Genomic DNA, 19,342 nt, shown 5'->3' with positions numbered 1-19,342 from the left:
TTGCACCGTCGTCGGTGTACTCAAAGATGAGCAAGGGGGTACAGCGACTTTCCGAGTTGCTACCCTCAGCTGGTAGGTCAACCGGTTGCTGCATGTTCTTTCTTTCACTTCCGTTTTTGCTTGTGGTGCATTGTGCATGAAAAATAGAAAATAACACCATAAGATAAGAAGAGACAAAAGCAAGGAAGCATAATTGTTGGAATGAGGTAGTAATCACTAGAATTGAGTGAGTGAATTAGTGCGACATTAATGAAATTAGGTGTGTGAGTCCTAAATTAGGCACCTTTTAGAACACACATTAGTAGAGAAAGTTATGTCACAAAGAAGCGTGCACTTCACTCATCCTAATGTGCTTGAAATGCTTTAAGTGAACTTGTAAGGGAAAACAAGCATTAAAGAAGCATGAGAGCATTCAAGCTAAAAGCATATGGATGCATATAACCATGAAACACAATGCATGAAGATAAATGCACAACATCCATCAATTAATTGCCTAATCGAGAAAAAGGATTCAAATTACATGGTGGCCAAATCATGCAATTCAAGAAGAGTTACAAGCTCGAAGGCAATTCTCATCACTTGGTATTCTCAAAAAGTAAGCATGAAGAACTCAAAACCAAGTACCGAAATATAACCTCAACAATAGACTCCAACAATTGAAATCAACAAAAATTGATGTTAAACTAACATCCTATCAATTATCAGTAGCAAGAGATAGTAAACAAGGTTAATAATCCAACACTTATAGTGAAAAATAGAAAATGAAATGAAAATGAAACTAACTAACTAATTGACTAACTAAAATAAATGGTCATCAATGGTGTTTGGAAGTGTTGGATAAGTGGTAGGAGAAGGGAAGAAGAAATGAGGAGGAAAAAAATGGAAAGAGGAGAAGAAAAGAATTGTAGTGAAGGAGAAGCATCCACGCGTACGCACACCCTGCGCGCGCGTGGATGAGGTTTTAAGCATGGGCGTGGACGCATACAGTGCGCGTCCTCGTGGGTGGTTGGCCATGCAAGGAGCTTAATGTTGGCCCAGAGTTGGCGCAACTCTCAGGCCTGAAGTATGGTGCTGCATCTGTGAAGGGGCACGTACGCGTGAGGTCATTTGTGCCTCAAGCACAATGCGCGCGCAGCGTTCGCATAACTCTTGGGTTAACGTATGGAGGAATAAAAATTTGGTATCCACGCATACGCGTACATGCGCGTGCGCGTGGATGGGCGAAAATGCTTGATGCACGCGTACGCATGCGATGTGCGTACGCGTAGATGGTGCTCTATTTTTCAAAATTTTTCTATATTTTTACAGCAATCCAAGCATTCCAAAACTCCAAACAGCTACCAAAATACCATAAAACCTTATTTAACATGTTAAACTATCAACTAAACTCAACAACTTACTTAAAACATGAATTTAAACTAATTCTACCAATATTTACAAAAGGGAAAAGTGAAAAGATATTACCATGGTGGGGTGTCTCCCACCTAGCACTTTTGTATATTGTCCTTAAGTTGGACTTATGGGGAGCTCCTCTCAAGGTGGCTTGTGCTTGAAGCTATCTTTGAACATCCACCAATGCTTGGTCCTCCATTGTGCCCCAAGATCCCTTATTTGTTGCACCAAGTGTTGATGGAGTTTTCCTTGTGCGATCCGGGATCCCATACTTTATTTTCACACCCGTCTTGAAGTTGATCATTGTTAGTCCATCCGGGTGGTATGACTTTAGAATTCTCATGTAAGCGACCTAACATCCCCCTAGACCCAAGCGATCTAGCTCTATACCAACCCTTGCTAGTATGCTTTGAACATGTCACCATAACCATCTTCCTTTTACTCTTAAAACCATAAATATTTCTAAGTTGACCATCTGTCTTAAGCAAACCATATTCAAGGGGAATAATAAAGCTTAAGTATAAGGAATTTACCCACTTGAATGAAAGAGTGGATGGTTTTCAATCTCTACCTCTTTATAAACTATTTTACTTTTAATCCTTTGTTCATCATTCTCATCTAACTCTTCTCTATCACTCAAATCATAAATGGGAGGAAGGGAAAAGTCTACCTCCACATTGCCTTCCATCCCATTGGGATAAGGTTCTTCAAGTGCAAAGGATTCACCACCAAGAAGATTGGATGCATGATCTTTATCTCCAAGGGAACTCAATCCTTGCTCTATTCTCTCCAAGTCTTCATTCAACAATTGTCTTGGAGGTTGTGCACTTTCCTCCTCAACATCAAATTCAATCTTCTTGGAGAGGTCTTCTTCAACTCTAGGTTCCCAAAGAGATTTCGCATCTCCTAGGTCTTCAACCACTTCTTCCTTTTCTTCAATGATCATAGGCTTCTCCAATTGTTCTAACACTACATAACATTCCTCCTTCTCTACCAGAATTTCCAATCTCTCCCTCATGCTTTGCTCTTTAATTGATCCTCCACATGTGACCATGGGAGTGCTTTGAGTGCTCAAGCATTGGGAGGCTAAAATGCTTACTACCTTGGTCAAGGTAGGCACAAATTCTAGTGTCTCCATTTGCATCTCTCCTTGCCCTTGAAGTATAAGGCCAAGGATTTCATCCATTGGGGATTGGAGTGGATAGGAGGGTTCATTGTCTTGGAGAAAGGGTTCATAATAGGAAGGTGGTTCTTCTTGGTAAGGGTATGGTGGTGTACATTGAGGTGGTTCTTAGGAGTATTGATATTGGAATGGTGGTTCCATGTATGGCTCATATGGTTCAAAAGGTGGTTGGTATGGTGGGTAAGGATCATGGTCATATGGAGGTGTTTGGTGAAAAGAGGCTTGTGAGTATGGTTGAGGGTATGGCTCATAGGCATATGGTGGTGGTTCTTGAAAGTCACAAGGAGATTCACCATAGCTATTTCATTTTGATGATTGGATTTTTTGACGGTTTAGAATTCACTAATAAAGTCTTGTTGTAAAGTATAGTTTTTAAACCAACAATAATCCTTTAATACAAAAGATTATTTGTCACAAGTACAAACCCCTAAATTTATAAACTGAAGTATTGAAACCTCGGGTCGTCTCCCAAAGGAATTGCAGGGTAGTGTTCTTGTTATTGGTTATGAGTTGTATATTTTGGGGTTTTGGATAAGGGATATGAAAAGTAAAGTGCAAAGGAAACCAAATGACAAAAAGGTCTTGGCAAGGGTTGGTGGTCAAGGATCTCTATCCCTATCACTAACCACAACATGAGAATTGGCAAGGATCAATCCCATTAAATCATCCTCTAACTAGTAAAGGAAAGTCAAATGAGCTATATCAATCCAAATCCATAAGTCCTAGCTCTCCACCAATTCAATTAGTGAGACTTAGAGTTAATGGCTCCCAATCATCAATCACTTGGACATTAGTAACTCAAGAGTTTCTAAGTTACCTTCCCAAGCCAAGAGCATAAAATTCTACTCTAACATCCTTCCAAGCATTTTATCAAACACTTGGAAGGCATAAAAGGAAAACATAGTAAAATTGCAATAAAAATAAATCTACACTACTCAATTGCAAGGAATTAAACAATAACAAATGAATCATAAATTGCATTAAGAGAGAAATAGAAGAAACAAAAGTGCATCAACAACAATAAAGCAAATCAACAATAAAGGAAATCAAAACATGAATTGCATGAAAAGGAAAATGGAAGAACAAAAAATGCATCAACATAAAAGTAGAGGATTACAAGAATTAAATGCTAAACTAGAGAGAAGAGATGTAGAAGAAGAAGCATTACAAAAGAAAAAGTAAATCAAAGCATGAAATTAACCTAGATCTAAGAAATCCTAATCTAGAACTAAGCTAATCCTAATTCTAGAGAGAAGTGAGAGCTTCTCTCTCTAGAAAACTAACTTTCTCTCCCCAAACTTAAACTAAAACTAACTAAGACTCTAACTGTCTAATTGTATCATCCCTCTTTAATCCTTGGGGTTAAATAGCATCAAAAATGAGTTGGATTGGGCCCAAAATGCTCCTAAAATTGCTGGCCACGAGTTGCATTAAATAAATCACGTGCAGCATCAGCGTGTATGCGTACAGTGCGCGTGTGTGTCCCTAAACGCGATGTAACTATTGCAAATTTTATATCATTTTGAAGCCCCGAATGTTAGCTTTCTAACGCAACTAGAACCGTATCATTTGAACCTCTGTAGCTCAAGTTATAGTCAATTAAGTGCAAAGAGGTCGGGCTTGACAGCTTTGCGATTCCTTCATTTCTTCATGACTTCTCCATTTCTATATGCTTTTTCTTCATTCCCTCAATCCAATCTTGGCCTCCTAAACCTGAAATCACTTAACAAACATATCAAGGCATCTAATGGAATCAAGGTGAATTAAATTTAACTATTTCAAGTCCTAAAAAGCATGTTTTCACTCTTAAGCACAATTAAAGGAGAATTTACAAAACCATGCTATTTCATTGGATACATGGGAGAAAAGTTGACAAAACCCTCTAAATTCAACACAAGATAAACCCTAAAAATGAGGTTTATCAGGAACACTGTTTCCTTTTCGTTCCAGCTTCTCTTTTTGTTGATGAGCTCTTTGAGGAATTTAGCATATAGAGGCATCTGCTCCAATGCTTCAGCAAGTGGAATGTTGATCTCCATCTTCTTAAACACTTATAAGAACTTGGGGAATTGTTGATCCTTTAGCTCGTTTTGCAGTCTTTGTGGGTATGGCAGAGGAGGAATCACTACAAGAAAAACACCCATTCAGGTACACTTGAAAAGTGTAGCCAAAAGTGAAAAAAAATGATGCCTTAGGCTACGGCTACGCTTTTTGGGCTACGGCTATGCTTTTTGGGGTGATTCCAATTCGGCCGTTGCCTATTCTCAAAGGCTACGCTTTTCTGCACCAAGGGCTACGCTTTTGGCATTTGGAAATAGGCTACGCTTTTCAAGTGATGCTGTGCATGACCAAAGGCTACGCTTTTCAGCTTCCATTTTTACTAGAATAGGCTACGCTTTTCAACACTATTGCATCACCTGTCAAGCGTAGCCACATTATATTCCATGGCTACTTTTTATAAGTGTAGCCTTAGGTCCCTCATTTTTTTTGTATACTATAGCTACTGTATATAAGTGTAGCCTTAGGTCTCTTATTATTTTTTTATTTATATATATATATATATATATATATATATATATATATATATATATATATATATAATAATAATTCTACATTTTTAATTAAATGAGTTAAATATTATAAAATAAAAATAAATACATAATTATACTAAATAATTTTTTTAAATAATAAAAATTATCTGTAACCAAAATATATTTATAATAATGATCCAAAAGTACTAGAATAATGTTAATTTTAAATATTCATACATCTCATATTAAAATAAACATAGCCATATCAAAATAACTATGATATCACTTAGAATTTACTACTCATACTCTATAAAAAACTAAAATATTATATCCTACATATGTATCTTCTAATAAAAGTCATTAGTCAACTATACATGTATCCATTCCCAACACTACTCTATCTTAGCCAATAAATCACAATAATAATCAACTTAATCTTCATTATCATCATCCTCAATATTATCCTGCATAATTATATAGAAAAGTAATTAGAAAAATATTTATAATGACATTCGCGATTATAAAAATTAAAAAACCAGACTCAAAACTATCAATGACTGATATCATTAATCCTTTCTGTACCGTGTACAAGTTTCACCAATGCATAGTAGTGTTTCACAAATCCAAAATTAGAATTCAAAGATAAAAAAGCATAAGCTATAAACCATAAGATAAAGAGCTATAATTTAAAAAATCATCACCCTAGCCGCTAGACAAAAATTCCCTACCTCCCACCACAATGCCAAAATCAAAACTGTTGCCACAAAGTTTCTCTATTCTCTTCACATTTGAAAAGTTGAACTCTCCTACACAAGCCAATCTTGAATTATTACTCCTCCAACTACTACTACTACATGCAGCAGCAACATATAGAACATGATTAGGACTAGCACCTAATCATGGAGAAGCTTGTCCAGCTTTAGTGCTGATGCTGGAGTTGGACCCCCTATTCCTTTTTTGTTTTTTAGTGAAAGCCTTTTGTCTATATAGCTCTTTTTTTCTTGATGATATGATTGATCCACTTGCACATCAAAATTTACCTGCTCACAGATTGGATAATACACCACTTAACTGTTAACAACAATAGCCGGAACAATAAGAAGAAGAAATAAGAATGAAGATTTTAGTTAATCAAAATTTAGACAAGTTAGACTTTTAATGTTACTACTCTTTATTATTCTGTAAACTATAATCTGCATTTGAGAAGATTCAATCATTTTGATAGTTTATCATTTGGTAATAGTAGTGATAAAAACAGGTTAGAAATCTATATATTAGTCCAGACCAAAAAAATCTCCAATATTTTAGTGCACAGCTGCTATGTTCTATTGTGATTAATTTATCATTGAATTCTGCATCTAAATTTCCTGTGATAGTCAACAAACTTTTTCCATATAATGACACAACTGCACACAGCTAGCCCTGTCCTTAGCAACCTTTTTATCATATCAGAAAAGGAAAATAAAGTAGAGTTATAAAAATATATAATAGTGTGTCAAATGGAGGATGTTACCTAATTTTTTTCCTTCGTGAATTCTTTTCCTTTTGCTTTTATCTTTGGGTAGTATTATCTTTTTTGCTTTAATAAATGCATGGGTCTATACCACTCCCGATGTATAGGATATTTTATTTTTAAAAAATGAAAGAAGCACTCAAAAGACTAACACTAAAAGTATACATCTAGTTCAAGAGCTACGTTTGAAGCACTTTAACTAGAGAAGGAAAACAAGGAATTGACGATAATGGAGCCATGGTACTTGATTATAAGTTTAAAACATTCACAATGATAAGCATGAATGGATTGCTTTAAACAGTTCATGAATGCAAGAGAAGAACAACTTCAAACATCACTCAACGTAATGTCTATATACTATTTCTATCATTCATAAACCAAGTATATTAGTTTTATGTCAGTAGTACTCATCATATATACCATATGTGAAATTTTCACAAGCTTGGGATTCACGAGGCATACTAGAATGAAAAGAAGTCCGATAATCCTTAAGCATCTAATCAAATAGCTAAACAGCATTGTATGACAAATTCAATTAACAACAACAAATCTCTGAAATCATCATATAATCATCAGTATTATACATCCTAGAGCAGTGTATTGAAGTAAAACTATTAGAGAACTAAATATGATCCTTTAATAATTTTAAGCCATTCAGTTTAGCCTAATAGCTAGCAGAGGATAAGCCATTATCCATTGTTAATAATGGAATATAAGCAACTTGATATAAGCCATTATCCATTGTTAATGGAGTATAAGCAACTTGATATATATTATATAAAAGAACTTTACTCTAAAATAAACCTACAGCAAACCCAAGGAAATCCATTGTCCCTGGCCAAATCAAGAATAAAATGGAAGGCAACAAAATGAAGCACGAAAGAAATCAGAGAAGCCAAAGAAACCACCACAACTCTGCTGTGTCGATATCAACTTCTAGTTTCAGCATAGAATACTAGTTCAAATCCTAAAATAGAACATCTTAAGTGTACCAAACTTCCACTTAACTTCCTAGCTGGCATTGAGTAAAGCCAAAATAAATTAATAAGTAAAATAAAATAGAATGATGGTTAAATTTACACCCTACCTTATTCAGCTTTGCTTTACTCTCAATACACCACGTGATTTCTTGTCTACTTTTTGTACTTTTTCTCGCCCCCCCAAACAAACATCCTAACCAGAGGTCTTAAAAATTCAAGCTAACGAAAACTGGATTCAAGAAACCTTCTTTTTTCTTCAAATTCTAAGAAAGAAAGAAGCTAAAATTTAAGAATTTTCTGCACAAAAAATGAGAAAAGTATGTACCTTAAGATCTCAATTTGCTCAATTTCTCCGGAGAAAGAGAGGTTGCAAATTAAACTAATGTTCCAGAGTTGTTCATGTAGGCTATTTCACAAAGCAATGACTTCACACTACTCGTTGAAGATAGCCTGAACAAAACAATAATTATTCAGATTTAATTTAAAACACAAGAAAAGAAATAATTAAATAATTTAAATTAATCAATCAATGCTCAAGTTGGTCAAGCAAAAAATAAATAAATAAACACAAGGTTCTCGGTAACTGTATAGCATTATTTTTCATTATTCAGCAATAATTAGACTAAGCTTCAATTCAAAAACAAGAATATAATAATTATGTTAAACATCTTTCTTGGGGGTGAGGGAGTAAGCACTGACTTCTTGGGGGATCACACAGCTAGAACTTGCCTCAAGATTTTGTTGCTGAACCCCACACAGCTAGTATAGCATTAACAAAAATATTGAGGCCAAGAAATTCTTGTATTTTTTTTTGTACTCCTAAAAGTGAGGCCAGGAAATTCTTGTATTTTCCTCCAAGATAGAAAATTCTTGTATTTTCTTGTACTCCTAAAAGTGAGGCCAGGAAATATTCTGTTCTTTCTCTATCTGTAAAATTCTAAGTATCATACATGACATGATCACTAGTTGTCATCAATGAACCAATCCCTTGGATTCATGAAACCTTGCTTCAAATCACTATCCATTACCTATATATTGAGTTTAATGAAGACTATAACATAACAACAATAAATAGAAATTAAAAGAAAAAGATATGTCCGATGAAAATTAATTCAGAAACATTAGAAATTGGAAAGCATACCTAGGTTACCAAGTTGATCTATTACAGCCTGACCAACAGAACCTTCCAGCTTAAGCAGCCGCAAAACTCCAGCAGTGATTTGACCAATTGAATCAAATTCAGATTTGAACAGCAAAGCGAGGTGCTAAAGCTCATCCTTGGTTATTGCTGCTTCAATCTGCAAGGTACAATCATCATCAAACAATAAATAAATAAACAAATAACAACTACTATTGTAAATCATTAAGAGCTTGAAGAAGAAAAAATTGACCTCCAATTAAATCATAATCCTATAGTTTCACAGATTAAAACTCCCAAATTAAAACCCCTAAAATCGGAACCTTAAACCTCTGAAATTTTAAAACCAAATAGAAATCAATACATACATATTCAACGATGTGAGCACAGTGAAGACGATGATGAGAAGCACGGAGATGATGATGGTGACGGTGGCGCAGCAACAGCGATGGTCAGAACAGCGACCGTCATCAGCGATTAGGACACGGAGAAGACGATTAGGGTAGAACCGAGAAGAAGAGTGATGGTCAGTGCAACAACAGCGATGGTCATCAACGACGGTGAGAATGGCGAAGGTGAGGGTTGTGTGCGACAAGGTTGGCGAAGGTGAGAAGCACATAGATGAGGGCGAACAGGAGTGACGACGGTCAGTAGTGGGTGGTGATAAGTGGGTTTCTTCGTGATGGTGAGAGGGTTTCGGCGCGATGGTGAGTGGTCAGTGGCGATGGTGAGTGGTGAGAGGGTTTCTTCACGAGGTGAGTGATGAACTTTGGAGGGAATTAAAAAAAATTTACTAAGTGTAAGTTTTCTTTCTGGAAAAAGAGGGTTATCAATTGTCAAGTTTTTGCCTCTAAATACATTAGGCATCACTTTTAAAACGCACCCAAAACTTAACAGATAGGCTATTCTTTAAAAGCGTCTCCTTTGATACGAAAAGTGAACCTATAGATATCAACCTACGGCTACGTTTTGTAAGTGATTTCTATAATACCTAAGGCTACGATTTTTAAATGATGCCGCATTTGTGTATCATTTTCTCTTATAAAAAGGCAACACGGAGAAAAACGTAGCCTATCCTATGAATAGGCTACGCTTTTCAAATGTAGCTTAAAAAAAGTGTGGCTGAATGGGTATTTTTCTTGTAGTGAATGTAAGGTTTCACGTCTTTCCTCTGTTCTTGTGAGTGTTCCTCAATAGTTTGCTTCCCCTTCTTTGAAGCTTATGGTTCCTCATCCTTCTCTTTGAGCTCTTCCTGGTTCTTTTCTTCAATTGCCACTTTCTTCTCACTGTCAGCCTTATCATCCTCAGCTGGCTTCTTGTTAGCTTCTTGATGCCAGGGCATCTAGGCCAGTTTCACTGACCTTTTCTTTACTGTTTTTAGGTTAGTTTCATGCATTCTCTTAGGAAATAAGCTAGTTTTGGATAGATATTCACTTACACCTTGATTCAAGCATACATTGTGCATTTTACATTATTTCATGAGGATTTTGCATGAGTTTAGTGACAAATTGTATGCTGCATTGCCCATGACTTAGACTAGAACTTTGATGCGCTCTATTGCTTGATTTCAGGACCAAAGGAAGCAAGGAATGGGAGGTAACTTGCAAAGTTAATGAGAAAAGTGATTGCCAATAACGCTCTCAAAGCCATCATTGACCATGTTAAGAGTCACGTTAACTAAGTTAACGTGAACTCTAACATGGAGAGGGGAAGTTGAGCCAACGTTAGTGACACTTAACATTGTCACTAACGTTGGCAAATGCTCATAAGTGGCCACGTTAGAGTCCATGTTAACTTAGTTAACGTGGCCTCTAACGTTAGAAAGGGGGAGAAACACCGACGTTAGTGACATTCAACATTGTCACTAACGTTGGCCTAAGGAGAAACATACCACGTTAACTTGGTTAACGTGGGAGCTAACGTAAGAAGAAAGAGTGGTCGACAATGTTAGTGACACCCAACATTGTCACTAACGTTGGAAGCAACCACACAACCCCCCAAGGAGCCACGTTAACTTCCACGTTAAATTAGTTAACGTGGAAGCTAACGTTGATGAGTGAAAGAATGGCCAACGTTAGTGACACTCAACATTGTCACTAACGTTGGGGATGGCTAAGCATGGCCACGTTAGAAGCCACGTTAACCTAGTTAACGTGGACTCTAACGTGAGACATAGGGGCACCTTGGAACGTTAGTGACAATGTTGAGTGTCACTAACATTCTCGAAGGATGGCAAGCCCACGTTAAAGAGCCACGTTAACTAAGTTAACGTGGCCTCTAACGTGGGAACAAAGGGGGCTTTTCAAAGTTATTGGGAATGTTAAGTCTCAATAACGTGTGCGAAGGACTTAGAGGCAACGTTAGTGGCCACGTTTGTGCCACTAACGTTGATGTTAACGTGGCTTTTACTTAGGGACGTTAGTGAGAAAGTTGATTGTCACTAACGTTCTCGAACTCATATTTTTACTAAACGTTAACACCCCTAACGTCCAGAGCTAAAGTCTCTGCCCACTTCACATTTTCTTTCTGCAAGTAAAGCCAAGCCCAAATGAAGAAGAGAACTGCTTCAAACTCGAGATCCAAAGGCCCAAGACTTGAAGAGCCAACTAGAAGCTGAGAAAAGTAGTATATATAGGAGTAGCTTTGAATTGTTTAGGAGTACTACGGGGGGTTGGAAAAGAGAACTACTCTCTGTATTTTACTGCATTTTCTAGTTTTATGATGTATTCTCTATCTTTGTTTTCATTTTCTAGAGCTATGAATAACTAAACCCCTTTCATTGGGTTAGGGAGCTCTGTTGTAATTTGATGGATCAATACTAATTTTCATTATTCTTCTTCTATCTTTTCTCTTGATTTTACTTGAAAGCTTTCGATCTTCATCCAATTGGGTAGTTATCTTGGAAAAGAAGCTATTCAAACTTGGATCTCTTCTGAACCTTGAAAGAGGAATGAAGAGATCAAGCTAGAAACGCTTTCTCATGCTGGACCAAATTGGGTTTGGATGGGTATGTGACTATAACCCTCTCAATACTTGATTTGGGAAATGCATGTGGTATAATCAGTGACCATGCTTCATCTCTTCTCATGAGCAATTGACCAAGGAATTGGCTATTGATCAAGATTTGAGAGATTGAATTGCAAGAAATTGTAATTCAATCAATTAAGATTTCCAAGGAGATCAATAAGTGCATTGATTGAGGAAGAGATGAAAATGAACTTGATCCGGAGAATTGCAACATCTCCTGAGCCCAATGAACTTCCCATCTCTAATCTTACCCATTCTCTTTAATTTCTGCCATTTACTTTTATGAGCAAATTCCCCATTCCCATTTACAATTCTGCAATTTACTTTCAGTCATTTACTTACAATCTTTTAATTCTAGCATTTATTTCTTTGTTATTTACATTCCCGCCATTTTATTTTCTGCAACTCTTAACCCAAATTCTGGATTCGCTCAACTAGAACATTCTTCTAATTAAAGTTGCTTGATCAATCAATCCCTGTGGGATTCGACCTCACTCTATTGTGAGTTTTTACTTGACGACAAATTCGGTACACTTGCCAAAGGAAATTTGTTGAGAGACAGTTTTCACCCGCATCAAGTTTATGGCGCCGTTGCCGGGGATTGATTGTGCATCAACAATGATTAAATTGGAAGATCACTAGATTGAGCATTTTTATTTTGTGAATTTCATTTTCTGTTTGAGTGATTTACTTTCTGTTTTAGTTAAACTTCTTCCCTCCCCCCTCTACTCTTTTGTTTTTCTTTGTTATTTTCAATTCTGTTTGCTAACCCACTAACTGTTTGATATATTGCATCACCCACAACTAACAGTAGTTCTGACAAAAATACTTTCTGCACATATCTTTTCTTGCTTGCACTTGATGGTTGTATGACAGGGAGAAGAAGCGGAGCTTCAACTTCCTTCGATTATGAACCTGAGAGGACCTTCCTTAGATTAAGGAGGGAGGCAAGAGGAAAGAAAGTGGTTGGTGCTGAGGAAGAGGAGGAATTCTTTGAACCAAACATGGAAGACAACATCGAAAACCATCATGAAGAAGAGGATCACAACCATGGGGGAGGAGGTAGAGCAAATCATGCTGTGGAGGATAGAAGAGTTTTGGGCTCTTACATCAATCCAAACCCAGGCAATTATGGAAGTAGCATCCAAAAGCCAACAATCCATGCCAACAACTTTGAACTTAAACCACAGCTCATCACCCTTGTTCAGAACAACTGTTCGTTTGGAGGAGGTATTCAAGAAGACCCCAATCAACATTTAACCACCTTCCTGAGAATATGTGACACAGTGAAGTCTAATGGTGTTCATCCTGACGCCTATAGACTGCTCTTATTTCCATTCTCACTCAGGGACAAGGCAGCCAAGTGGCTGGAATCTTTCCCAAGGGAAAGCTTGACAACTTGGGAAGACGTGGTGAACAAATTCTTAGCAAGATTTTACCCTCCTCAACGAATCAATAGGCTGAGAGCTGAGGTCCAAACTTTCAGGCAACAAGATGGTGAGACTCTATATGAAGCATGGGAGAGGTTTAAAGACCTAACAAGGAGGTGCCCACCAGATATGTTCAATGAATAGGTGCAGCTGCACATTTTCTACGAAGGGCTCTCTTATGAGTCAAAGAAGGTCGTAGACCATTCATCCGGAGCATCTTTGAACAAGAAGAAGACTATTGAGGAAGCCATAGATGTTATTGAAACAGTAGCAGAGAATGACTACTTCTATGCTTCCGAAAGAGGGAACACAAGAGGAGTAATGGAGCTAAACAATGTAGATGCTCTGTTGGCCCAAAACAAGCTCATTACCCAGCAGCTGGCTGACCTCACCAAGAAGATGGAGATGAAACAAGTAGCAGCAATCTCCACTTCATCAAAAACCCATAAAGGAGTGAATGAAGAAGCAGAGGGTAGTCAGGAGCAAGCCAACTACATTGGGAATTCACCAAGGCAAAACTATGATCCATACTCCAAGACCTACAACACTGGATGGAGAAACCACCCAAATTTTGGGTGGGAAAGTCAGCAAGATCAAAACCAAGACCAGAGACGTTACAACTCCAACAACAATGCAGCTCACCAATAATTCACACAGAGGACATCTCAACACCTCCACAACAACACTTATCCACAAGTCTATCAAAACTAAAACAGCACATCTGCTCCAAATCAACCATCAATTGATGACAAGCTCTCTAAGATTGAAACCTTACTTGAAGGAATATGCCTAGAGATTCAAGAAAATAAGGTGTTCAAAGAGGAGGTGCGAGCCAATATTAAGAACCAGGGAGAGACCATTAGGAAGCTGGAATTCCAAGTGGGATGTTTAACTGAGAAGATTTCCAAACCTACTGATGGCTTCCCAAGTGACACAGAGAAAAACCCCAAAGGAGAAGCAAAGAAAGTAAGATGGGAAGATTACAAAATGGTCACTACAAGTGATCAAGAGACTGAAGATAAGCAAGGCAAACTTTTCGAACAACCTGAAGGTAACTCAACAAAGGAGGAGGATAGAGATCACCAAGAACCAGAAATCTCACAACAAGAGCTGCTGAAGCTCTATGCACCCTTTCCTCAACTGCTCAATGGTCATGTGGGAAAGAGAATATACTCAAGGTTCCTAGACTTGTTTGCATCTCTGCATGTAAACATACCATTCATCAAGGCAATTCAACAAATGCCCGCATTCATCAAGTATATGAAGGAACTTCTTCCCAGGAAAAGCTCACTCAAAGGAGGCCAGACTATAGTGATGAACAAGGAATGTAGTGCCCTTATTCAACCTGAGTTGCCTACAAAAAGAAGAGACCCAAGGAGTTTTCACATCCCTTTGTGCCATAGGTGAAACTATGTTCGATAGAGCACTATGTGATTTGGGGGCCAACATCAACTTACTGCCCTTATCCCTAGTGAAGAGGCTGCAGATCAATGAGATAATGCCCACAGATGTAATCATCAGACTGGCTGACAAAACTTAAAAGCAAGCAATAGGAGTGGTGGAAAATGTGTTGCTAAAGGTTGGGAAATATTTTCTCCCAACAGACTTTGTCATCCTGGACATGGAAGAGAGTCACACTCACCCAATCATATTGGGAAGACCATTCCTAGCTACGGCCAGAGCACTTATCGATGTGGAGAAAGGAGAGCTAATATTGAGAATCCATGATGAATGACTCAGCTTCAATGTTTTCAAACTCTCACAAGAAATAGATCAAGAGGACAAGGAACTAAGCACAGATGATAATGAGACACTGAAAGAGGAAACAAGCATTGAAGCACAGCCAGTTCATTCTGAGATCTCCTTAATTGATAAACAAGGAAAACAGCAATTGCCACAGCTCAAGGAAAAGTTGGAGGAACCTAAACCTCTAGAGGTAGGTGAAAACAGCATCACAACTCCTTTAGAAAAAGAGGTCACCAAGGGGAAAGCAACCTCAAAAGAAACAAAGAAGATGGTACCAAGGAGGTGGAGGAACAAGAAGATCCCTACGGAAGACTTCTCTCCAGGGGATAGAGTTGTCTCAGCTTACTTCCGAGATATTCCCCCTAATCTCCCCACTGTACCATCTCAGTTACCTAAGGTCTTCACTATCAACAGAGTTCTTTCCCTGGAACATGTGGAGATCATTGATCCAACCAATGGATATAAGTCCACAGCAAGAGGGGAGGACTTTAAGCACTACCAACCACCGTGATGAGGGAAAAACGTCAAGCTAGTGACGCTAAAGAAGCGCTTCATGGGAGGCAACCCATGTTTTATATGTTTTTAAAATATTGAATAAATCAATGTTTATGAATTTCAACCTAAACTTGACAAACACTTGGTGAAATATTTATCATGCAGTATATAGTGAAGAACAAGTTTGGTGTTCAAAGCAGAACTCTTGGAGCTTTGAACAAAACTTTTGATCACAGTGCTCCAAACTAAGTTTGGTGTCACCCCATGGTGCCATCAATCTGCCTATAAGGATACACAAGTAGTTAGTTAGTTGAAGTTCATAAATAAACAAACTCTTTTTTTTTCTTCTCTAGCCGTAGAGTTTGATTTTTATGATATTAATTTCCTTATTTTAAATCTTTATAGGAAAAAGGAAAAGGGGAGTGATTGGACAGTTAAACAAAGAAGGTTCGGACACCACTAAAGGAGGGACTACACACTTGTTCCGAAAAGGGAATGCATTGGAAAATGTTGCCATACAACATTGGAAAAATGGGACCCCTAAAAGACCAAGCAATCTCATTCATAAAGTGATGATCCTTGTCTTTTATCCATGCATCACCCCAACCGTCCATCAAGTAACCACCCCATCAATCCACACCCTCCATTCTCTCACAACTTCTCTATATAAACGACCCTTGTTCCGTACCCACCTTCATTGTCATTACCCACTCTTCACCACTCTCCATTTCGGTACAAGACACTCCTTACCCCATTAAAAACCTTTTTCCCACCTCACTCTCTTCATTGCAATAAAACCCTAAACAACCAAAAATCTCCATAACTTTGCCACCTTCACATATTAACTGTCATTCATGGCGTCTTCGGGCTCTAAAAGAAGGAAGGAAAAGGAACCCATGGAAGAACACCCATATGATGAGAAGAGATTTAGAAGCTTGCATCATGCATTGCAATACGGGTGGATGGTTGATAAGGAAATCATTTATGAGCTGGGATTTCAAGTTAAAAAGACTGAGTGCCCCGAAATCACAGAGAAGATAGAAAGGAGAAGATGGGAGCTCCTCACTGACCCGGTCATTAAGGTGAATGCAAACCTCATAAGAGAATTTTAAGCAAATGCGGTTCGATATGATAAGAAGGATGAGTCCTATACAATCTTTGTGAGAGGAAAGATGGTGGACTTTAGTCCCATGAGCGTCATGAGGGCATTGAAGCTACGGTCTATACAGTTTGAAGAAGAAAGCTATCACTCAAGATTAGACAACCCCAATTATGACCAGATTCTGCAAGATATTTGTGTACCAGGAGCTGACTGGGAAAGGGTTGCAGGAAATAAACCAAAGTTCATCAAGAGAATAGATCTCACTCCTAAAGCCAAGGGGTAGTTTGAGCTAGTGAGAAGGTCTATTCTCCCAGCGGCAAATAACTCGGAGGTGAATGTCAAGAGAGCCACAATGGTGCACTATATACTGAAGGGAGGAGAAATCAAGGTTCATGAACTCATAGCTGAAGGTATTAGAAAGATGGCAGAGAAAAGTGACTCAAGAGGAACGTTAGGTTACCCCAGCACTATTTACCGAATATGCAAGAAAGCTGGGGTGGTTTTTGAAGATGAAAACCCCATGTGGATAAAGGAAGGCATCCCAATAACTGTACGAAGGATGAATGCTGCAGCATCCCCTTTGCCTCAGCGGAAGCAAAGGAAGAGGACAACCCCTCAAGTAGTGGAAGGACAAGTCTTAGAGGGTCAAGCACAACAGACCTTGGACATGCACCAATTGCAGGAAGCCATTGATGGCTTGTCTAGACAATATTTGGAAAGCCAAGGAGCACAGAAAGAGCTTCAACTACAGATGATGGGGCAGCAAGAGGAAGCACTCTCAAGATGGATGACTCAGCAAGGTGAGTGGCAAAGGCAAATGATGGAACAGTAACTAAGTCAAGGACAACAATGGGGAGAAATATTCAACAGGATGGAACAAAGGCAAAACGAGCAACAAGAATCCATCCAGAGGCTAATCAACATCCAAACACATTAAGGGGCACACATACATGAGATGCATCGAAGACAAATAGAACAGGCAGAACTATTGGATGAGCAAAGGGCATTCGCAGAAGGAGTTTACATGAGCGAAACAGGACATCACATAAACACTCAAGCCAGGCTCGGCTACTTAGTGGGACAGCTACCAACATTGCATCCATGAATAGCCAGGTATGAAGAAATGAAGGATGAATTAGCACGAAAGGAAAGACAATGGGTGGAAGAGAGTCATGAGTCAGTGAGGAAGGCACTTGAGGATTGGAAGCAAGCAAGATTGGCACAGATGCGAGGAAATGCAAGAGGAAACAAGGAGGACAAGCAAGGAAAAGAGCATGGACATCCACAATAGTAAAAGGTGGTGGAGTTCCTTCTTTATTCCACCTTTCTCTATGTTTTAAATAAGGAAGATCTTGTATGAAATAGAACTTGCTTCCATGTTATGTTTAAACCTTTTTCAATTCTGTCTTTTAAGTCTTTGGTATTGAAGAAGGTCTATGTTTGCTAGTCTTTATGTCATTGCATACTTACTTAACTTACTTGTATGCTTGTCCCTTTAAATCAAATGAAGAGAGAATGTCTATGTTTCAAAAGACCAGAGTAGAGTTCATACTATGGAGTACATTCATGAGTTTGTGGTATGATCATAAGTTAGCTAAGTTGGTTCAACCATAAGGTGGGATGACAACTATCTGGCCTGAATACTTTGCTTTGAATATACTCATGAGACTAAGTATATGACAAGATCCTAATAAGAGAAAGAGAAAAGAATAATGAAAGTGGAAAAACAAAAGAAAAAGAGTAAGCAATAAGGCTAGGCACCAATGGTTTTTATCTTAAGATATGTGTCTGTGGTGTTCCTGTGTGAGGGATCTACTTGGATGAATAAGCTCTTAGGGGTGCTTTATCACTTGGTAACTTGGGTTAACTAACCCGGGATTATCAGCAGAAAGTCCATTATCAAGAGTAACCCTCACTACAGAGCACTTAGTAACCCAAAGAGGTGCTGGACACCAAGGTCTCAAGAAGGAAAATAAATGAACTATATGCCTGTGGTGTGTATGTATAGGGGAGAGACTTGAGGGAGTAAGTCCTTAGGGGTGCTTCAACACCTAGCACCTTGAACCAACTGGTTCGGGAGTGTTGGCTGAAAGCTTATCTTAAAAAGTTGCCCCCTCACAGAGCACTTAGCCTAAGAACACCAATAAGCTCTGAAATGACAATAAAGGGATCAATGAATAAAAGTCTCATGGGATGTAAGCAAAGTGAGTGTTTTAGGACATGATAAAGGTCTGAAAGCTAGTAAAGGAATGAACCTAAGTTGCTATGCATGAAACCACCATAAAATCAGTGATATGACTTCCACAAGAATGACTCATTGCTCTTGGCATTCCATTCATCATTCTCTTGTTCCAGTACTTGCTTAGGGACAAGCAAGCTTTAAGTTTGGTGTTGTGATGCCAGGGCATCTTGGCCAGTTTCACTGACCTTTTCTTTACTGTTTTTAGGTTAGTTTCATGCATTCTCTTAGGAAATAAGCTAGTTTTGGGTAGATATTCACTTACATCTTGATTCAAGCATACATTGTGCATTTTACATTATTTCATGAGCATTTTGCATGAGTTTAGTGACAAATTGTATGCTGCATTGCCCATGACTTAGACTAGAACTTTGATGCGCTCTATTGCTTGATTTCAGGACCAAAGGAAGCAAGGAATGGGAGGTAACTTGCAAAGTTAATGAGAAAAGTGATTGCCAATTACGCTCTCGAAGCCATCGTTGACCACGTTAAGAGTCACGTTAACTAAGTTAACGTGAACTCTAACGTGGAGAGGGGAAGTTGAGCCAACGTTAGTGACACTTAAC

At 38.3% G+C, this 19,342-nt stretch overlaps 1 non-coding gene across 1 annotated transcript; it reads right to left on the bottom strand.

The window, feature by feature from the left end:
• Positions 1–13,221: 13,221 nt before the first annotated feature.
• LOC148580849 (small nucleolar RNA R71) lies at positions 13,222–13,328 on the bottom strand. Its single transcript, XR_015896984.1, has one exon. It is a non-coding gene; the product is annotated as a small nucleolar RNA R71 (small nucleolar RNA).
• Between the last annotated feature and the right edge of the window lie 6,014 nt (positions 13,329–19,342).

The sequence above is a fragment of the Arachis ipaensis genome, chromosome B10 (genome assembly GCF_059453495.1).
Source record: "Arachis ipaensis isolate K30076 ecotype BB chromosome B10, ASM5945349v1, whole genome shotgun sequence".
In the NCBI taxonomy this organism is placed as follows: domain Eukaryota; kingdom Viridiplantae; phylum Streptophyta; class Magnoliopsida; order Fabales; family Fabaceae; genus Arachis; species Arachis ipaensis.
This window is presented reverse-complemented; position numbering and strand designations above follow the sequence as displayed.